This window comes from Humulus lupulus, chromosome X (assembly GCF_963169125.1).
Source record: "Humulus lupulus chromosome X, drHumLupu1.1, whole genome shotgun sequence".
Classification (NCBI taxonomy): domain Eukaryota; kingdom Viridiplantae; phylum Streptophyta; class Magnoliopsida; order Rosales; family Cannabaceae; genus Humulus; species Humulus lupulus.
Window position 1 is genome coordinate 43,935,648 of NC_084802.1, and position 17,455 is coordinate 43,953,102.

General features: G+C 36.6%; 1 long non-coding RNA gene and 1 other non-coding gene across 2 annotated transcripts; one reads left to right on the top strand and one right to left on the bottom strand.

Moving 5' to 3' along the window:
• Positions 1 to 10,094: 10,094 nt before the first annotated feature.
• Positions 10,095 to 17,226, bottom strand: LOC133804653 (uncharacterized). The gene is made up of 4 exons (XR_009878563.1): positions 16,850 to 17,226; positions 11,079 to 11,144; positions 10,758 to 10,885; positions 10,095 to 10,598 (listed from the first exon to the last, which is right to left on the bottom strand). It is a non-coding gene; the product is annotated as an uncharacterized LOC133804653 (long non-coding RNA).
• LOC133807563 (small nucleolar RNA R71) lies at positions 15,722 to 15,828 on the top strand. The gene has a single exon (XR_009879469.1). It is a non-coding gene; the product is annotated as a small nucleolar RNA R71 (small nucleolar RNA).
• Positions 17,227 to 17,455: the final 229 nt, after the last annotated feature.

The following is a 17,455-nucleotide window of genomic DNA, read 5'->3' on the forward strand; positions in this document are numbered from 1 at the left end:
AACTCAAGTAACCTTAAGTAAAACTCAGGGCTTGGGGTCCCAAAAATGCCACCGAGGGTAAAATAGTCAAAATTCCCTGAATTCCCTCCTGATCTCACTAACTCCAAATATATCCTCGGATATTCATTCCCATTACCCAATATCTCGGTAATGTGCTAAATACCCAAAATACCCATTGACTCACCCTGAGTCAAGTATTAATCTCGTTGTGACTTTCCCGTTAACTTGCTCTCTAAGATTGCCTCGTGTCGAGTAACCCAAATATACCCAAAACGGGCCAAATTACGAAAATTGCCCTTCTGATAAGAAACGGGCCCACATGCATAGCATATCAAGTCATATTATAATATAACTCACATAATCATGCAATGATACACATATATATCACATAAGCATATAATGTTCATAATTTTCCATCATGGCCCCCTAATCAAGGTCCTAAGCCTTATTAGTTAATTTGGGACGTTACAAACAAGGTTGTACAAATCAATTTTTTCGTGATACTACATTATGTTAAAAATTTGAGAAAAACCTTGTACATTTTAAGTCCAATTTGCATTATTACTAAATGACATGATAAAAATGTGTTAAGTAAAAAGGCAAAGAAGGCAAGTAATTAGTCTAGGCGAATGAGCCATTTCCAAAACGTTATGTACAACCATGCTCGAGGGCTCGAGCAGTATATTGTTTGTACCCCAAGGAAAAGTGGCACGCAGGCCTAACTACTAAAATAAAAGATAAAAAATGACCTCAATCTCACCGGGAGGAATTTTCTCGATGATGTCAATGATGGGGTCAGTCTCTAGAGCTTGGCATGCCTCCTTAGCAGCCTTGGCAACCTCATCAGTGCGGAGACGCTCCTCGAGGAGCAAACTCATGTTGGGATCATCGGTGAAGGCCAAGTCCATTTCCCAGTTGACATAGAGAGTGTCCTTGGCCAATACTTTGACTTCCTTGTTCAACTCCTCCACTTTGCGCCGAAGAGCCTCCACCTTAGATGCAGATGTTCGGACCCTCTCAGCTGCATGATTGGCATCCCTTCGAGCCCCGGCATCCTCATCTGTAGAGTGAGAGGCTTCCCCCAAGGCTTTAGCGGCCTCCTTCTAGCCACTTTGGTCTCGTAACGGGCTGCCCTGGCCACTTCCCGGGCAACCCTGGCCTCTTCGGTCATTTTGGATAGAACTTCCTCAAGGGCTTTGGAATGGGCCTTCTCATCTTCAATCTCCTTAGTCGAAGTCTCCTCTAGACTCGGGCCCGAGTCTGTTCTGTCTCCATTGACTTCTCCTTCTCCTGAGAGCAAGCCTTCTCCTCCTCCAAATTTTAATGACACGCCTAGCTCCTCGGGAAAGACTTCTTGGTGTGCCCTTAATGCAGTCATCTCCTCCTGAGCCTGCTTCAGCTAGAAAGACCTCATGGTCATGACATCCCCCAAATGTTGGCACATGACAGTAGCTTGAAAACAAAAACACATGTCAGTATTAAAATTGGGGGTTGTTTTAAAAGACAGATAAAAGCCTGAATGCTTACCCCGGGTAGTGGAGTAGCGGCATGAGGTGAGAAGGGCAGCCTCGTTGTCACTGCCAATTCTTGCAAAGCTGCAATAGGCCATCTTACACATGGTGGAGCTTATCACTTGGAGAATCTATGTCGACAGTGGAGCGAAAATGTCGCCCTGCTTTTCTGCAAAAATCGACTCCAACTCGGTCCTGCCGATTAGAGGCACCAGGGGCTTGCCTTTTGGGGGATTGTATTGGCGGGTGTGGTTGGCCAACACCTGGAAGGACTACTCCCCTTCTTCCAGGGGGAGTTCAAATGTTCCACCACCTCCTAATACCTTTCGAGCTCCTCACCCTCATAGAATTCTAGGATTATCAGCAACTAGGGAAGCTCAACTCCTGAGTTGTCCAAGACTCAAAAGAAATATAGGCTGCCTTTGCCCCAGGAAATCCTCATCCAAGGGTAGGAGACCCCCCCACGAGGTCGATCATGGGTGGATCCACCATAGTAATTTCTACTTTGACTGCTGACTCCAGAGTTTGGATCGTGGGAATCTCCGCAAGAGCCACAGGCACCATCACTGGTGTCATGGGAACATCGATCTGGGCTGGGTCCTCTAGCCATTGTTTCTTGGCGCGAAGGACATCCACCAACTCCATTTGATCTGCAAAAGGAAACAGCCAATATATTTAGAATACAAGTATAATACACAAGACTTGTACATAAAATATATATAAGAGGTGTCGAGAGCACGCGTGCTTCTCGGAAAGCCCCATCACTAGACGACTCCTCCAAGATGGGTAGGCTTATCGAATGCGCGAACTCCCATATAATCCTATCCATCTCTTGGGTTGAGTTGGTCACGTATTGGCAGAACCAATGGGCATGAAAAGAAGTCACGTCATCTAGTGGCACGAATCCCCAAGGAGATAGTTGCCTATTCGGGTGATGGAGATAAGGATCTATCATATCTTGGTAATCCTTGTACTCCACCTGAGTCTAGGGCCAATCCGAGGTAAGCCTGCACTAGAGGAGTGATGGAGAAACCCACACGTGCTCGCGACTTACCCCATCCCCTACATGTTCAACCCAAAAACGTTTTCTAAATAATGTTTACAATGTTTTACACCAAATAAAGCATTTATAAAAATTAATTGCATAGAAAACACAACAAAATAACCCAAATTTGCTAATAATCACATAAAAATCAATATGCTTCATAAAAACATGAAATCCATCCAATTACTCAACACATAAAATAATTCAATTTTTATCATGTTCATGCATGAAAATAAAGATTACCAAAGGCTCTGAGGCCTGTTGTAGGGAAATACTTATACAGGATCTTTATTTATTTTCATGTAAATCATATATTAAACAAATTAATATAAGAAAAACATGTTTCTATAAGTGAATTAAACAGAGATAATGGTAAGAACACTTACATTATATGCAGCGGAATGAATAAGTCATTCATTCAGTTTCTCTAACCCTTGTATCCTTTCTATCGCGGGGTATCACCAAGAAACTAAATCGATCTTCAAATTTCTTCACAGTTTTCCACAGTATCCTTAGAATCACCTAGACTAGAGTAGGCAATTCTGAACATATGAGATAGATACAGAGAGAAGAAGAAGATAAGAGAATATAGAGGCTTAGAAAATGACTTTTGTTGTAGAGAGAGTCTAAAACCCTAAAGTATCAAAACTAGATCTTCTGATCATCTGTTCATCTTCTGATCATTTTTTTCAACTCTCACTTAGCATTCCTTTTATAGGCTCAATTAGGTCACTTATTTAATAAAAAAATTAATAAAATAATAGGTAATATCAGCCACTAGGTCGAAATTCTCATGGGCTTTAGGCCCGTGAAATTTCCCATTTAATAATAAGCCCGTTGAACTTAAAATCAAGGTCCGTATTATTTTCTATTGATTAATTAATTAAATAATTATTTAGATCCTTTATCAAATTAATTATTTATAATTTGAACTTTGACTTAACCTTATTTATTAATTTAGACACCAATTTTTCTTAATTAATAAATCTGCGCTAAAATCTCTTTTATTCTCTAAATTGCACAACTCTTCAAAAATATCCAAAATTGACCTGGTCAACATTGAAAATTCTAATTGATAATTAAATCAATTAATTGAGACTATTTAGATGATTTTATCCAAGGTACAGTGGGGACCATGGGCCTATGAAATCAAGCTCCAATAAGTTATCATAAATTTAAAAAATAAGTTTACTAACTTATTAATTCCTTGTGACTCCACTAAAGACTCAGAATTGCACTCTTGAATTCATAGAATGCTCTATAACCAATATAGATACATTATTAGTTATCCATTGTTACAACCATAATTATCACTCAATCCTCTATAGACGGTCTACAATGAGATGGGACTAAAATATGGCTTTACCCCTCATTGTATTTTATCCTCAAAACACTTAGTTTCTTGTAAATGATATTTCAGCAAACTAATATTAATTACTGAAATGAGATCTCTATCATTTAGCACCTTGAACCAAACTAAAAGGAAACTAGTGTTTTACTTCTTCATCAGAAGCTATAGATGTTCATATCTATGATTAACACTCACACTCAATTATACTACCGAGTTCCTAAGATGTAAGTATGGGCTAGTTCGTAGGGTAAGCTGGTAACGAACAAGTCAAATAATTTAAATAATACAATCAGTTACAATACAAACAACTCAGAATTGAGATTGAATTGACCTATGGTCAACTATATAATATGACTAGAATAGATAATAACCGTACGTTTACTTATCTTATCTATTGTCAATATCGGTCCACCGATGTAACAAATACATCTGATCTTATCTACTTTGCTACTGTTTTGGAAAGAACATAATACTACAATGTGTAAGTAGATTATATCGTAGATTGGCAAGTAAGTGTAAATCTTGTGCACTGACTAATCGTAGGACTAACTTATTTTTGAACATATAATCATATTTATATTCCAATGTGATTACGTCACTATAAATATGATTAACTATATGCTCGGGATTTAATAGAAGTTTATATTAAACAAATAATCATGAAAAACATGTGAGCAAAGTGATTGACCAAGCCAAAAGTGATTTCTATTCTTTTATTGATATTAAAATAAGATTACAAAGAAATTGGGTTTTAATTAGGGCATAAAACACTAACATGTACTTGAATGTGATCCAATGGTCACGATTACCAAGGCACGGGTCATGATAAAAAAAAATGGGAAAAGGACGCCTCGGTACAGCATGAAAGGACACTTCCGATACAGAATAGGCGTCTTGGGCGTAGAAAAGACCTCTCATTAAATGGCATCGATTGATGAGTCCAGCAATAGGAATTCAGCACGTGGTGTCACCTTATTAAAGGAGTCGGGCCTCTAGGAAGCCCAACTGTCTCCACCCAAGTGCATCCTACAAAATTACTCTTCTCAATATAAGTATCCACTATTTGAGGACAAGTGAAGACTTGGGGGGCAAATGTTGTCAGCGTTTTCACCAGGTGACACGTGGCATACATTAAGAATAATTGGATCTTTACGAAAGCTGAGTAAATTCTTAGAGCTCACCTAGAGTTCCTCAGAAGGAAAACCCTGCCTTTTATTCCCTGTTCACCACCTCCGGAGAAGTATGTCTTCAAGGTAGGCTACTTCCTGAGAGCCACATGCAGAATGTCCTCTCTGTCTCACATCTCCTCCATTCAAGTCCTCTAGGTCTGTGAGACTCCTCCTCCGGGCGTGAAATAAAGTGTCAGACATCAAGCACAACGGTCTTGGACCACAAGCAGCTATTTAACTTTATTGTTGCACAAATCGTGGTGTCGAAGCAAGATGTCTCGCAACACTGCCTGACATGGGAAAATGTGCATCTACCTCTGACACTGTCAAGGACGTGCTACCCCAAAAAGTAGGCCCACCAGCACATTAGCTTGTTGAATGTGTCATTTATTATTCATGTAATACCCCATTAAGGGAGAAAAATTGTAATTACCCCTGATTATGGAATTAATTTCCCTCAGCCCTCTATAAATATGGCTAGGGCACGCATTGTAAAGGATCCAAGACTTTTTGTATTCAGAACATTGCCAAACGCTACTTGAAACTCCATAGAAGCTTGAAACCTCCAAGCTTCTCTCATCCTAATATGAGAGAAGCTTGCAATTTATGAGAATTAATCACAATTAGATATGACCTTTGTAGTGAAAACCTAGTAAAAAAAAGGCTTGACACAATTCGAATTGTTATCCAAAAATCTCTATTCCTAGCTAATGTCGCTCAATAAAATCCTATGCGGTCGCGGTAGTGATCGGGCTATGTCGTATCCACAGAGAGGCAAAATACAAACAAAAGGAAATTTTAGTAAATTAGGAAAGTAGAAACAAGAAACTTGGAAATAATGTAACTTTGAGAAAAATAATTTTTATAAAAATTAAACACTAAATTAAAATGAATTTTAATCAAAAAGAGAACATGGAAGGCACACGTTTCATTCATGCAAACATATTATTTTAATAAAAGTGATTCCTTCTACACAACTATAATTCTACATCATTAATTATAGTTGGAAAATATATATAATAAAACTCACATTAAAATATGTTCTTAATTAAATTTACACTAACTTCTAATTTTATAATCTATCATATTATATACCTTAGAGCAACAAAATACCAATAGCAGAATGCGATAAAAAGCATATAATATAGCAAATATCCTAAATTAAATCAATAACTTAAATTACATTGGAAAAGCATGCTTATGTAAAAGACACCAATAAATTTAGAATAAAAATTAGAAGAAAAGAAATTTAATTGAAACAAATATAGAAATGAAAAACACAGAGAATCAATATATTAGAAAAAAATAATGTTGAACATGAACTCCACTCTAGCCTTTCCACACAAAAATTTAGCCTGAAATAGGCATTGTATTCACTCAAATATATAAAATAAATAAAAGAGAAACAAAATAACAAAGTGTATCTTTCTCTCTAAATTCTGCTCTCTAATCTCTGATGGTTTGCACTAGCTTTTGGGTCCAATTTATAGAGAAATTTTTCTCAAAAAACTAGTAAAAACGTGTAATAGAAAGTGGGAAAAATGCTTCAATTTCTGATGCAATATGGGATAAGTGGGACATGTGTCAAGCTAAGATTGGCTTTGCTAAAAAGGTTGCTAGTGGAGTGGGAGACAAACTCGAACATATTTCGTGAGCTGAGATGGTGTGCAGGGAAGTGGCGGGTTGTTATAGAGACAAGGACAACACGTGTTGGGCTCTGGAGGCTGTGGTAGGTGGTGGCAGGCAAGTGGGCAGCATGGTGGGCCCCATGTATCAGCTACAGCTGGAAAAGAAGAGACAGTCGCCACATGTCACACGGTGGAGGGCTCGGTCAGAAAGTGGCAAAGATAGGTGTCGTGCGTTGGAGACTCGATCAGAAGTAGCAGGTGGCTTGACTCAGCAAATCAAAAACTGGCACGTCGCAGCTTGGCTCCAAAATGGCTTGGGCTCAACTTGGGCTGCTCAAGAAGGTTCTAAAAAATTCCACTTTTTCATTCTTTGTTCAATTATAATTCTTTCTTTCTTTTTCTTTGTGTCAAAATATTTTTTTTCCTGAAAATTGAACACACAAATTAAATTAAAATTAATATTTTTAATTATAAAATATACTACAATAAATCCATAAAAATATTAATTAAAACTTAATTTATTTTAAACTTTAAGACTAATAAAATGATATTTATGAGCACTAATCACAACCCCCAACCAACTTATTGCTAGTCTATAGCAATTCAAGCGAAGTGATAAATGTCAGCATAATACATTTCAAGTCAAAAATTATAAAAGAACCTAAGTATTAACACAAAATGTTAGTAACAAGTCAATAAGAGTTATCAAAATTACTTTGAATAAATCTAGAGTTGTGAGTGTGTGCACCAAACTTGTACCTTCTTACCGCAAACCATAGCACATAAAGCCTTCGAAAATTATGCCAAGTAAAAGTCTCAACTCTATTAACCTCTCATGTAATTAAAAATATTTAAAGTTTAAGGTTTCACTCATGGAGTTAGAAATAAAGAAGTGAGCACTCATCAAATGGATATATTTTTTGAACAAACATTTAAATAACCATTGAAACAAAGATAGGAAATAAACTATTTGGAAAACTACCATAAAGAGTACCATAAACTAGCTTTTCGGGATTTGTTTAAGTTAAATAGACAATTTTTACATTTATTCTAAGAGCCATAAACAAATAAAACATGAAATTATTACACACATTTTTTTGTTTTTCTTGGACACAAGAGACAACATAATTGAAAATGATAGAGCTATTGCTCTTATGTTCTTTCTTTTCTTTTTCTCTATTTTTTTCATGAATAAAAATAACAAAAAGCTCTCTAATAAGATTTTTCTACAGCCACAAAAATATTATCCCTAAAACAACATTCATTCATTCCACAATACCTTATCCAAATAATTATGATCATTTCTAAGAATCAATAAAAATTCAAAAGTTATTTTCTCAAGTCTCACCTCTCACAGAAAAGAATAAATACTTAAGCAAGGAAAATTTCTAAGCAAATATGTGCTAACAACCATCTTACCACAACGTTTGTCATGTGCTTTATATAACTATAAAGAAACTCTTAGTAATAAAGATAATAAAATTGACTCAAAAGTAACATTTTGCACGAATAAATAAGTAATTTTCAAAAAAAAAATTTGACCATGAAAATATTAATAGGACAAAAATAAACACACAGGAATATGCTAACCACCCCAAACCAAAATTAGATAGTGTCATCAATGTCTAAAGATATAATCAATGTAAAAAGAACATGGAAAGAGAACACCGAAATAGCGAGCGATGAGTGATAGAGCGGATATTGATTATCTAAAACATGAAAAACTGAAAAACACAAAATGATAACAAATATCAAAATAAAATGACAAAGGGGAAATAAACAAAAAACCAACCTATGTACAAAAGCATTGGAACACTACTCAGAATTGGTAAACTAGTGTCACAAGAATGACTTCTTAAGTCTGGGTCACCCCCTCTTCTATGTAGTGTTTCAGTCTCTGGCCATTTACTTTGAATACTCTCCCATCGATTGGGTCTGTGATCGCAACAGCACCGTTGGGAAAGACAGTTTTCACAACATATGGGCCAGTCCACCTCAATCTCAGCTTTCCAGGGTGGAGATGCAAACGAGAGTCATAATGATGCACTCCTTGGTTTGGCTCAAATTCTTTCCTTAGGATCTTCTTGTCATGAGCCGCTTTCATTTTAGTCTTGTAGATCCTAGAGTTGTCATAAGCATCGTTCCTTAACTCCTCAATTTCTAACAACGGAAGCTTGCGATTGAGTCTTGTCGCCTTTAGATCAAAATTCAGGCTTTTAACAACCCAATATGCTTTATGTTCCCACTCAATAGGAAGGTGGCAGGCTTTTCCATGTACTAGCCTATAAGGAGACATACCAAGCTTAGTTTTGTAAGCAGTCCGGTATGCCCAGAAAGCATCGAAAAAGTCTTGAGGACCAATCTTTGTGGTCATAGTTAACCGTCGTTTCTAAGATTTGCTTAATTTCTCTGTTGGCTAACTCAACTTGGCCATTTTTCTATTGATGGTATGGCAATGTAACCTTATGAAGTACACCGTACTTTTGCATTAAGGTCTCAAAAGAGTGGTTGCAAAAATGGGTGCCTTTATCACTTATGATAGCTCGTGATGTGCCAAATCTAGATAACATGTTTTCCTTTAAGAATTTCACAATAGTTGTGTTATCATTGTTTTGACAAGTCACAACTTACACCCATTTTGAGACATAGTCTATGGCGAGGAGAATGTAAAGGTAACCAGAAGAACGTGGAAATGGTCCTATAAAATATATCCCCCAATATTTGAATATTTCTATTACGAGAATTGGGTTTAATGGCATCATGTATAGCTGAGACAGAGCACCTAATTTCTGACACCTTTGATTGGACCGACATAAATGGTTTGTGTCTTTGACCAAGGTGGGCCAATAAAGACCACACTGTAAGATTTTTTCAGCATTATTTTTCATAGAAAAATGACCACCACATGCTTCATTATGGCAAAAGTTCAAGACACTAAAAAATTTAATCTTCTGGAATGCAATGTCTCCTGATTTGGTCAGGGCAGTATTTGAAAAGATATGGATTATCCCAATAAAAGTTACAAACCTCAGCCAAAAGTTTATGTTTATCTTGTGCATTCCAGGCATAAGGAATTTCGCCAGTCTCTAAGTAATTGATGATATGAGTGTACCATGGCAACTTGGTGACTGCAAAGAGATGTTCATCAGGGAAGTCATCTCGAATGGTTGGGCCATCAGTAGAATAAAAAAACTCAAGATGAGACAAATGGTTTAATACCACATTTTCAACTCATTTCTTGTCCTTTATGGTCAGATAAAATTCCTGTGACAGAAGGATCCACCTAATTAAGCTCATCTTAGCATTCATTTTGGAAAGGAGGTATTTAAGGGCAGAATGGTCGGTAAAGACTGTGAGAGGTGAACCAATCAGGTAGGAAATAAATTTTTCAAGTGTGAATACTACATCAAGTAATTGTTTTTTTTAGTTGTATAATAGTTCATCTAAGTGTTGTTAAGAGTTCTACTTTCGTAGTAGACGACAAAGGGCTTCCTTTCCCTTCTTTGACCTAGGACGACCCCTATAGTGTATGTAACGTCCTACTAATCATGATTGTTACACTGTGTGTTTAAAATAGTGCTTAACTCGATAAGCGAGTCATTTGGACTCAAAAGTGTAAATTTAGTAACATAAAGGTCTAGGTAGTAAATTTTGGATAAAAAATTTAACTTTTCATTAAGACTGTAAAAGAGTTTACATGGGATCCCCAAAAATGTGATCAAAAACATAATTACAATTACAGTTTTACAAACAGTCGACCTAAGCGACAAAATTCAGACTTTTACACTAAGTCCCTCAATAAATCTTTACCGTGGTGGCCAAGTAGGCCGAACATGTATGTTTTGCTCCAAAGTCCTCCATCTCATGGTTGATCAGCATTAACTTTGCCCATACCTACACCATAGAACACCCTTGAGCAAAGGCCTAGCAAGAAAATCCCACATGGCATAACGAATATCCAAATAATTATAAGCAATAAACAACATGCTTTCGTAGGCACTAAATGCATTTATTCCAATCATATAAATCATTTACACAGCCTAGGAAAACAACCTTGTCGAATGGCCCAGCCCAGCGAGGTGCGTATGCCAGTGCCAAGCTTACGGCCCATGCCGGGCGAGTGGGGACTGCACCCTCAAACTAGAAATGCCTTCACGGTCTGTGATACACACGCTTGCCGACTGGCCCCGCGTTCAACATGATGACCAAAATATATTATACAAATCATTCATAGATAAGTGCACTATAACAGATGCATTAAACACAATCACAGATAAATATAGGATAATTCAATCATGTACAATACACAGTCATAACCGCGTTCACATGATGGGACCAATGCCCTAAGCACGGTGAAAATGTCAATTTTCTTACCTCAAGTCCTGTGCAAGAAATGATACAACCCCGAGCATGATTCCTTTCCCAAGCCATGCGGTACTCCTAATCACAACATAAATAATATCAACATTAAGAAATAATCCCATAAACAGATTCCAAAACTATCCCTAGCTCTCGGGACTTTCAATTCCACCAATCTGGGTGATGGAACCATCCCCCGAGCCTCCAAGCTTTTCTCAAATCCTTAAAAAGACACATCCTGAAATGGTGATAGCACAGGGGCGCCCAGAATATAGAGGCATCCTAAAAAATACCCATGCCATAGTCCAGGGGCGCCCAACATTGGAGCAAGGGCGCTACTACGCGAACCCAGAATTATGGGTTTAATTTTCTGTGATTTCTCCGACCCCCATTCGCCAAAAATTGACCTAAGACCTTCAAAAGTCATCAAACCAAGTTTCCTAACCCAATTTCAAAGTAATTTGACCCCAATATAGGTTACCCAATCACCAAAGAACCCCCAAACATCATCAAAGCACTCAAAACCCAGAAATGCCAAGGATAAAATCTTGAGTTTTTCAAACTTAAGCGTCCCTCCAATCTGAAAATTAACCTCAAACTCATGGAAAGAAAAGGGAAACAAATCTACAAATCATTTTCAAACCTTATCCCCAAGCTAAATCTACCCATAAACACAACCCAACAACCTCAAAACTCTAAATTGCATTAGGAACACCCAAGAACAACTATGATCAAAAAGAAAAGATGAATACTTTGCTGAGAATTTCGAACCCCCCAGGCAGTGGTGACCCAAAACAACTCCTAACTTCTCCTTGAAGCTTGAAATTCCTCAAGAAATCCCCCAAACCTCTTCTTAACTAGCTTGAGAGCACAAAGTCTTCAAAACCTGTCAAAGAGGAAACCAAGAGAGAAAGAAGAGGTGGTGTACGTGTAACAGCCAAGTGCTCAACACTTGGTCCCCAACTTGACTATACTAATGGTCAAATGACCATTTTTCCCCTAGCTTTGACTTACCCTCAAAGCTAATCCAAGGGCATTTTGGTCATTTCGCTTGATTCCCCACTAAACTTCAAACTGTATGACAATTCCTAATTAAATCATTGATCCCAATTATTCTCCCCATTAATTTCATTTACCAATAAATCCCTATAGTTTCCAAATTACCAAAATACCCCTAGGCTCACCCCGAGTTGGATATTTATCCTCGTTGTGACTTTTCCGCTAATTTTCTCAAAGGGATTGACTCATGTCGAACATCTCAAATATATTCACATAATAATGTGGTCTAAAGCACATAGCATAAAAAATTACAATTATACCCTCAACGGTTCAAAATTGCGAAAATGTCCCTTTTCAACAAAAGCGGGTCTTTAAGCACATTTAATACATGTAAACATGCACAAGTAGTCATATCATTATATAACTCATATATTTCACATAATCACATATATATACTCAGTTAAAAATCACATAATTCCAATTATGCCCTTCAGCACACTAACCAAGGTACTAAACCTTCTTAGGAATTTTGGGACGTTAGAACGTAATTGCTAGCATCACCCATGAAATTATGATTTTGAATGGTAAGTTCCAATCTGGTGGATGAATGATAAGGGTAGAAGTGATTTTTTCTACGAGTGTTCGAAAAGACTCTTCACACTCAGGTGACCATTTAAACGTCTTTTGCTAGGAGGTTTGACAAATGGCGAGCGATTGTCGAGAAATTTTGTATGAACCTCCTATAGAATCATGCATGCCCAAGGATTGATCGAATGTCTTTAATAGTCTTGGGGGTGGGCAGCTTTGATATGAGTTCATTCTTTGATTGATCTACCTTAATTCCCCATTCTGAAACAACATGCCCCAAGACTATGTTAGATGGCACCATGAAATGACATTTCTCCCAGTTAAGTACTAAGCCTTTCTTTTTACATTATTTAAGCACATATTCTAAATTAAGAAGGTTTGATTCAAAGGATTCTCCGAAGACTGTCAAATCATCCATGAATACTTCCATGCATTTCTCGATCATATATCACTAAATATGCTTATTGTGCAATGCTAGAAAGTGGCTGGAGCATTGCACAAGCCAAATAGCATACACCGAAAAGCATAAGTACCAAAAGAACAAGTGAATGTGGTCTTATCTTGATCTACTAAGGCAATCTCAATTTAGAAATACCCTGAGTAACCATCGAGAAAACTATAGAAAGGATGACCCACCTCACGTTCCAATATTTGGTCGATGAATGGAAGTGGAAAATGGTCTTTGCATGTGTCTACATTTAATTTTCTATAATCAATGCAAATGCACCACCTAATTGTGACCTTAGTAGGCACGAGTGCCCCTTATCGTTTTACACCACTGTTACTCCTGATTTCTTTGGAACAACCTGAGTTGGGCTAACCCACTTACTATCAGCAACATGATAGATCATCCCAGAATCAAAAAGTTTCAAGACATCCATCTTAACCACTTCCTTCATCGTTGGGTTTAATCTTCCTTTAGGTTCACGACGTTGTATAGCCCTAAATTTCAATTGAATGTGGTGGGAGAAAATCGAAGGACTAATACCTTTGATGTCAGCTATTGTCCAGCCTAATGATTTTCTTTGTTATTGCAACACGTTGATTAACTATTGCTCTTATTTTGAATTGATCTTGGGAGATATTATGACTTGAAAAGTGTTATCAGCTCCTAGGAAGACATGTTTTAAGCCCTCAGGAAGTTGAGCCAACTTTGGTTGATGAGCTTTTTCAGTGGAAGGTTTTGGTTTTTCTTTGTCATGAGGAAGTTCCTTTCAGAGTGGGCTCCAAAACTTTGTTCTTCTAGCCTGTGAGTGTTTGATGATTTCAGTGTTGATTTCTGACTCATCAGGCTCAGAACTTTCAGAAATTTGGAAGAGTTGGTTGAGATTTTTGGAATTGTATTTCGATTCAACCTCTTCTGAAACAAGTGTATTGATTAGAAAGGTTTGGAAACACTAATTGTTTTCAGGTGGTTGTTTCCCAATGTGGAAAACATTTACTTCAAGAGTCATGGTCCCAAAAGAAATTTTCATGAGACCATTTCTACAGTTAATGAGAGCATTTGTTGTTGTAATGAAAGGTCTACCTAGAATGATGGGAATTTTGGACTCTATACTTACTTCAGATTAAGTGTCCAAGATGAAAAAATCAATAGGGTAATAGAATTTTTCAATTTGAATCAAGACATTTTCGACTATTCCCCAAGGTTTCTTAACTGATCAATCAGCCAATTGTAGCACCACAGATGTGGGATTGAGTTCTCCTAGACCTAATTGCAAGTATATTGAATATGGCATGAGATTTACACTTGCTCCTAAGTCTAGAAGAGCTTGGCCAAATTCTTGTTCCCCAATTTTGGCATGAAATGGTGGGAAACCAGGATTTTTATACTTAGGCGGTGTATTGCAATCAATTAACACACTAGCTTGTTCTGTCAAGAATGCAGTTTTCTTGACATGGTGCTTTCTTTTAACGATGCACAGATCCTTGATAACCTTAGCATAAGTCGGTACTTGTTTGATCACATGCAACAAAGGCAAGTTGATCTTTACTTGTCTCAAAAGGTCTAGGATTTCACCATGATTTTCTAGTACCTTCCCAATGGATTTCAAGGCTTGAGGGAAGGGCATCTTTACTAGGATGTTGTTTCAACGCATCAGCATCTAGAGCTAGCATTGTCATACTTGCAGTGGTTATATTCTTAGATGATGGTGAAACCATAATTTGACCACTTCAAGTAGTGATGGCATTAACCTCTCTAAGATTTATGTCTGTAGAGTTGGAGGTTTGTGCCATGTTTGTGATGGATTAAAGGTTGAGCATGAAGTTTATCACGCTCTTGAATTGCCAAAGAATTGTTTAACTTCATCATTTGGCTCTTCATATCCTTCATTTCCTCCATCATTTGATAAAGCAAGATTTTAATTCTTGGTTTGAGGATTTGGACTCTTCGGTGGAGGATAAGATCGTACGATTCATTTCAAGTTGTGCCTCCACTAACATTTGCAAGGTGTTCTCAAGAGAATTCCTTGGCTGTAAGTTATTTTAATTAGTAATATATGCTTTTGGTGGTTGTTGCTGTTTTGGATCAGGTTTCCATTGGCTCCCAGATGCTTGTGCTTGGCTTGTATCCTTCCAGCTTGAATTTCGATGGTTGCGCCAACAGGGATTGTAAGTGTTTGAGAAAGGGTTATAAGGTTTCTTGTAATCCCCTAAGGCATTACATTGTTTCTCATTTGTTCCTCTTAGCTCATTAAGAGTAGGGCACTTTTTCGGTTGATGTTCCATCCCTCCACAAATGAAGCATGGATCTCGCATTTTGGCTTTTGCGACCATGTGGATTCCTCTACCTTCTTTGATTGTGAGAACCTTAACTTGTTTAGTTAGAGACTGAATTTGAGCTTTAAGGCTATCTTCTTCCCTTGGTTGGCTGACTCCTGTTGAATGTGGTTTATCCATAGCACTTAGTCCAGTCCATGTGTGGGATTTTTTTAGCGAGATCGTTTAGATATTCAAAAGCCTCATTAGGATCTTTTTGAAGAAATTCGCCATTGCACATCATTTGTACGAACTATCTTTCTCCAGTTGTGAGTCTGTTGTAGAAATAGCTTATCAGGATCCAACATTCATATCCATGATGTGGGCATTGATTTAACAAATCTTTAAACCTCTCCCATACCTGATAGAAAGTTTCAAGGTCTTTCGGGTTGAAGGTAGAGATTTGTCTTTTAAGGCTACTAGTCTTATGGGGTGGAAAATATTTGGCAAAGCATGTCGTTGTCATTTCGTCCCAAGTTCCATTAGATCTAGGCCTTAAGAAATACAACCAGCTTTTAGCTTTGTCTTTTAGAGAGAAGGGAAAGAACTTCAATCTCGCAGTGTTTGTGACATCAGCTCGGTTGTTGACTGTGGCCACCACCTCTTAGAATTCTTGAATGTGCACGTATAGACTCTCATTTTCCAACCTATGGAAGGTTGGTAAAAGTTGAATCATTTCGGGTTTGAAATCTAAATTTGGTATATTTGTGGGATACATTATGCACAAAGGTGTGGTCGTACGCGTAGGATGTAGATAATCCTGTAGCATTCTTGGCTGGACTTCATCTTGTTGAGCCATCGTAGGTGGTTCAAGAAGTCTCGGTGAAATTGGTGAATGAGAGCGAACGAAAGATAATAACAAGTTAAGAGAGTTTTCTAAAGCTTCTACTTCTTGTCTCACTAATCTCCCTAATGCGTCTCTACTTCGTGTCATTCACTTTCTTATTTTTAATTTTTTTTATTATTCTAAGTATTAAAAGTGAACATGTGTAATAGTGTAATAACATACACCAAAAATGTTCCCAGGGCAATTGAGAAGGTTGCCAAGGTGCCACTTTAGGCCCAAAACTTTCCTAGAACTCCCCGAGGTTCTTATAAAAGGTTGCAGGGTTACGCTAACACAGACTTTATTTAACAACCAATTTTTCTTAGACAAAACAAGTTTGAATTTTTCTAATTCCAAAATTACCAGATGTTCTCAATACTTTTTTATTTTAAATTTTATGATTCAAAGTTCTATACTCTTTTTTCACGAAAAAAAACATAAATCTAGAAAATAAAATTCTAAACCTAGAAGTATGAAAAAAATAAAATAATAACAAAAATAAATAAAGGAAAAAAACGTAATGAAATTAAAAATTACAAGGCAATGAAGAAAAATAGAAATAAATAAAAAATTTCTAGCTTTTTTAAAAAAATAATAATTCAACTATGCTAACCTTTTATTGTAAAATTACCTCAGAGAGGCAAAAATTGATGTCGCCCAATAAACTTTAAAGCGGTGGTGGTAGTGATCGGGCTATGTCGTATCCACAGAGAGGCAAAATACAAACAAAAGGAATTAGTAAATTAGGAAATTAGAAACAAGAAACTTGGAAATAATGTAACTTTGAGAAAAATAATTTTTATAAAAATTAAACACTAAAGTAAAAGGAATTTTATTCAAAAAGAGAACATGGAAGGCACAAATTTCATTCATGCAAACATATATTTTTTAATAAAATTGATTTCTTCTACACAACTATAATTCTACACTATTAATTATAGTTGGAAAATATATATAATAAAGCTCACCTTAAAATATGTTCTCAATTAAATTTACACTAACTTCTAATTTTAAACTCTATCATATTATATACCTTAGAGCAACAAAATACCAATAGCAGAATGCAGTAAAAAGCATATAATATAACAAATATCCTAAATTAAATCAATAACCTAAATTACATAAGAAAAGCATGAATAAAATTATGTAAAAGACACCAATAAAGTTAGAATAAAAATTAGAAGAAAATAAATTTAATTGAAACAAATATAGAAATGAA